The 4,979-nt window shown below is 49.4% G+C and overlaps 1 long non-coding RNA gene across 6 annotated transcripts; it reads left to right on the top strand.

Annotated features, from left to right (window-relative positions):
* The first annotated feature begins 779 nt into the window (after positions 1-779).
* Positions 780-4,696, top strand: LOC120640793. 6 transcript variants are annotated; one of them, XR_005662000.1, is made up of 7 exons: positions 780-1,454; positions 1,629-2,063; positions 2,161-2,682; positions 2,792-3,133; positions 3,258-3,323; positions 3,422-3,666; positions 4,211-4,696. It is a non-coding gene; the product is annotated as an uncharacterized LOC120640793 (long non-coding RNA). The 6 variants fall into 6 exon arrangements; XR_005661998.1 differs by having other exon boundaries at positions 785-1,454; positions 2,161-2,242; positions 2,634-3,133; XR_005661997.1 differs by having other exon boundaries at positions 789-1,454; positions 1,629-1,887; positions 1,970-2,063; positions 2,161-3,133.
* The last annotated feature ends 283 nt before the right edge of the window (positions 4,697-4,979 follow it).

Genomic DNA, 4,979 nt, shown 5'->3' on the forward strand with positions numbered 1-4,979 from the left:
GAAAGTAGTTTTTTATCTTTTTTTCAAAAAATAAGGATGAAGAAGAGAAATAAGATACTCTTGGCAGCCGTTTTGTTTGAAATCGTAGCTTGCCGCAGTTTGCCACGCCTAATCTATACTATAAAGAATTTAAATAATTGGAACACTTTTTACTAAAAATTTTCTATTCATCCACCTCATAATCCACTCTTTAATGTGTAAGCCCAAATTGCTTGAGAGGATGGCTGGTTAACTGAAAACCACGCCCGCGCCAGTGCAATCGGGCGAGCGCGCCCCCGTCCGTGAGTTATTTTTTCACCGCGGGGTTCTCTACCCTCACCTCCATACCCGCAATCTGATTGGCTCTCCAGCTTCCGTGATTGCAGCGGCGAGATCCCTCCCCTCCCGCCACGGCGCTGCTCCCCTTCCTCCCCCTCCTCCCTGCGACCCTGCCTCGCTGCGCCGGCCCTCCTCCCCCACCGCACACCCCTCCCCCCTCCCCTGCTCGGTCCCCTGCGTGGAGCGGCGGCAGGGCCGACACGGGCGTGTGACGGCGCGGAGTGATGCAGCACCAACCCGCACACCCACGCCTCCATCCTCCTTCCCCGCCGCACGCCTGCTCCCAATCCCCTGCCCTCCGCAGACCCCATCCATCCCGGAGCGCTGATCCGTCCGTGCGGCCATGGCGTCCACGCGCCGGGGGCTGGGGCGGCGGCGGGGGAGTGGGCGGCGGTGTCCGGCGCAGGCGTGTGGCGCGTCGAGGCGGGCCCGCGCGCTTGGCGTCCCACCCGGCGAGGCGGCGGCCGCCCACGGCGCGGCGGCAGGCGCGGGCGGGGGGAGGGAGGCTGGAGTGCTCGGAGGCCGCGGTGGGGCCAGGGGTGGGCGCGGCGGAGGGGGTGCGGCCGGCGGCCAACCCCCTGCGCGTCGCACTCGAGAGACGGACGCGCACGCGCTGCATCCTCGCGCCCACGCGCTTGCCGTCGTCGTCGCCCCGCTCATCCCGCCCCCCGCTCACGGCCAACGTCACCCCCTCCGACTACCGCACATCGCGCCAATGCCCCCGCCCGCCGCAAATCGCGCCGCCACCCCCGCCTGCCGCACAGCACTGCCCCCATCCGAAGTGCCACCGCCGCGCGACTGTACTACCGCGCTCGACCCTCCCGCAGGCAGTCCCGCCGTGACGCCCGACGCCGCGACGCTGTCCCCGCCGCGGATTCCCCACGGGCGCGACGCCCGACGCCACGGCGGCCGCCATCTCCGCCGCCGATCCCCCACGCGCGGCGCGCGCGACTCCGGCCGCACCGTCGTGACTACCATCGTTCCCGACGGCCCGCGCGCGACTCCCGCATCCCCCACGCGTCGGCAGCAAAGGGTGAGGGCGGACGATGAAAGCTCATGAGAAGGCGAGGCGAGGGGATGCAGCCCAAGATTAGCGGGTTCTTCAAGCGGAAGAAATGGCCCCCAGATCCAAACAGGTTCTTCTTCTTCTTCTTTCCCCATTCGAATCGATAACCCTTGGTACCTAATCCTGCCGTATCCAATTGTTGTGACGTCTGACAAAATAATGCACGGAGAAGATGCATTGGCACATGTGCTACGTGGGGAGAAACAACTTGTGATTCCATTCTCATTTCTGTGAGTTTTCGCAGTGGCGATGGCGAGGGCCACGGGCAGGGAAGAGGCGGCAGCGCCGCAGCGGAGGAGAAGCGGAAGCCCAAGGGCGGCGGGCGCGGCAAGCTTGTTAGCAAGAAGAGGAGCTATGCGTAGTTTCATCTGGAGCTAGGGTGACCTGATTTCGTCCTCCACACCTGCTCTGTCTGCAGCATGATGTACGCCCATGGGAACGACAATGGCGAAAAGGTTCACAAGGCTTACCATAAGAGATACTTCGAGGGAGTCCCGTTCAAGGTCTTGTCGCTCACTTGCTCTCTGCATCATAGTCTTGTTGCGTGCATCTTTGGAGAGCGTCTTACTAACCGATTAGCTGCAGAGCTAGCACAATGAAACTGTGATTGCAAGGTCTGAAGGCGGAGACCGGGTAATTCTCACGATTGATGAAAAACTCTCATATGTGGAATAGTAAGGTACAACTAAAACTCAATTCCTTGTGTTAAAAATGTTATGAGCACAACAATTTCTTAAGAAATGCGGATTGTTAACCTGTAAAGTTTCACATGGCAGTTGACAGGTCAAGGAGGTGATCACAGTGGAGGAGAAGGAGCTGGGATTTGCTGAAGGGAAACTCCTGCATAAACTTTGCCAGGTAATTACATACTATTGGTTCCTTTATGATAATTTCTGCAGTATATTTATCTTATTTGGTAATAAAATCAAATAATCTTTTCATTTGTGGCATATGGAATTTCATCAATGGTACGGTCAGTTTTGAATCGCAGCAGAAACAAGAGGTTGTGATTGAGTTTTTGTGTGATGATCATGTCAGTCCATTAGAGTTAGGTACTGTAATTTGGATGCCAAGACCTTTTAGGTGCAAGGGGATACAGGATTGTCTTCATTGATGTTGAATTAATTTGATGAAAAACTTGGACTTAGGTTATGGTTGATTTAATTAGATGCTCCTTTCCTGACCTGATGTGCTCAAGTTTCATCAGTTACGTACTCTGCTTAATAGTAGCAAATATGACTTGTATCAGTTTCATATAGTTTATCATGGAACCTGGTGTGCTCAGCCTGCATACAGAGGTACATTATCTTTTATTAGCAGCCATTTTCATGTTTATATAGGTTTTAGTAGCATCAAGCATCTCAACTACATGATATTCTTATCTGATTCACTCATATTTTTTCTCAGGAATGATCGGCCTAATTTAAAGTTCACTTCTTTTTTATACCAACGAAGATTTGTTTCCTTATATTACATTTCTGGGTAAATGCGTAATGCATGCCCATAACCTGATGCTATTGTGCAAGTATTTAAGTTCATCTTCTCAGATTTGGGTCCATGATAGTTGAGACATTTGTTCATGTGGCCTTATCTCTCTGCAAACTCCTGAGTAATGGTTTTAGGATGGCATGGCCATAGAGAAAAGCTATCAGGTTCACATGGATAACAAACTCATCTTGAAAAAATTGATCAGAATTCGAGTAGGAATCCAGGCGGGATCATATGCAGGAGATGGTCACCGTTTGTTTGGTATGTGCAGTTCTGAAAATTGAATCCTTTCTGTTGTAGTTCATGTATGGTAATTCTCTATAGCCAGCATCATTGTTGCCTTCTTATTTTTGCATAATCATCTTTTTTTTTTGCTGCTGATCAGTTTAAGTGTGGAGAAGGTTGATGAGTAATGAATCAAGAATGACACGAAGAAAGACATAGTGAAAATGTAAGGCTTTCCTCTTTCTTTGATCGAAATTTTGGAATCTGCAATGTTTGGACATCTCTGCTCTTATTATTTCTTCTGTATTGTGATTTTTCGGATAGGCCTCTAACCTGCAGGAGTATGAGCCTTCGATGAGATCATGCATATTTTATATTGGGTGGCTATGGTCCGTCGCCCTCCCCCTCACTCCAAGAGTCCAGACATTTGCCTCCGTCGTCGCACCATCCCACCAAGCTCCCACCGTGCGTGGCATGCCTCCCCACCAACCGCCGCTTTGCTGTAAACCCGCAGCCGCGCCGTCGCCCCAGTTCTGCCACGAGATGCCGCGCCGAGTTACATCGGAAAGGTTGTTGACTTACTCTCTCATCTCCAATTCAGGGCAGCTTTTTATTCACGGCTTTTCCTTTAGTTTTTGTTTCCTTGTGCGCAATTGGGAGTGTGAGATGGGTGACCTCCCTTTAGCTTTTGCGATTTTGTAATTTGGAACTTGGATTCAACAGTGGTTCAGTAGTGGTAGAAACTGGTTAGTAGGATTGGCTTGGTTTAACTCTAATTTAGCATGTATCTAGCAAGGTGCATGGTACATCCATTCATTTTCTGTGTTACCCGGACACCCGTGTCTTAATTTTTTTGCCGAGTCGGATACCCCACACCCGTGTCGGATTCCGACACCCGTGTCGGATTCCAAGTGTTATTTGCCGTGTCCCCAAAAATTCTAACGAATCGGACACCCGCACCCAAGTCGGACACCGACACCCGCACCCGTGTCCATGTAACACTGTTCATTTTAGGATATAAACAAGGTGCATGGTACATCTTTTACCACCTCTGCTCCTTGATTTGTTGGATAAAGATTTTTAATTTTGTTGAACATTTAACTTCTGAAACAGGTGTTTGCCATGTCTCGCGTTATGGCGGCATGGCAGCCAATAGGCGTATCAATGGGAGTTTTTGACATGTGCCATAGGTGTATATCACATCACCATATCTGCTTTTAGTTTATTCATTCTGATCTATGTAAGACTCCCAATATCTCTCCATCTGTAGTTATCTTTTTGAAAGAAATAAAGAAAGCAATTTGGAGCTCCAGTGGAAGCTTTTCAGCTCAACCAAGAAAAGCTTGTTCGGATGCTCGGCAACATTCAGACCATGGTTCTCGTTGGCTGGCGACTGTGAGTCAGGCAAAATGGCATCAGGCCATAGTAGTTTAGGCAAGGTTTGTAAGTTGCAATATAGCCAGCAATGGTTGAACGGTTCGCTCATCTTGAGCCCGGTGATGTTTTCATAATTAGTTTTTTTTCCCGAGGACCAGGCCAAAGTTATATGCCGACTATATCAGAAAGAAGATTGAGGTTGCCAGAGCTATTCGAATCATTTCCCCAGTGTCACCTTGATTATTTTATTTATATATATGTTCGCATCCTTTTCATTATTGGACAAGCAAAATAGATCACTGGTCATTCTTGTGGTGATCATCACATTAACGTTGACACCATCAATGATCAGCTAATCCTCTTTCATCAATGATCATTCGTGTGGGTTGAATCTATTTATGTCAAGTATTTCTTTGAATCTAAGACTATTGAATTTTTGTATAGATTTGTTATGAGTGTAAATAAGGGTTGTTCTAATTATAACAGAATTTTAGTTAGTACTGTA

The sequence above is a fragment of the Panicum virgatum genome, chromosome 7K (assembly GCF_016808335.1).
Source record: "Panicum virgatum strain AP13 chromosome 7K, P.virgatum_v5, whole genome shotgun sequence".
Taxonomy (NCBI): Eukaryota; Viridiplantae; Streptophyta; class Magnoliopsida; order Poales; family Poaceae; genus Panicum; species Panicum virgatum.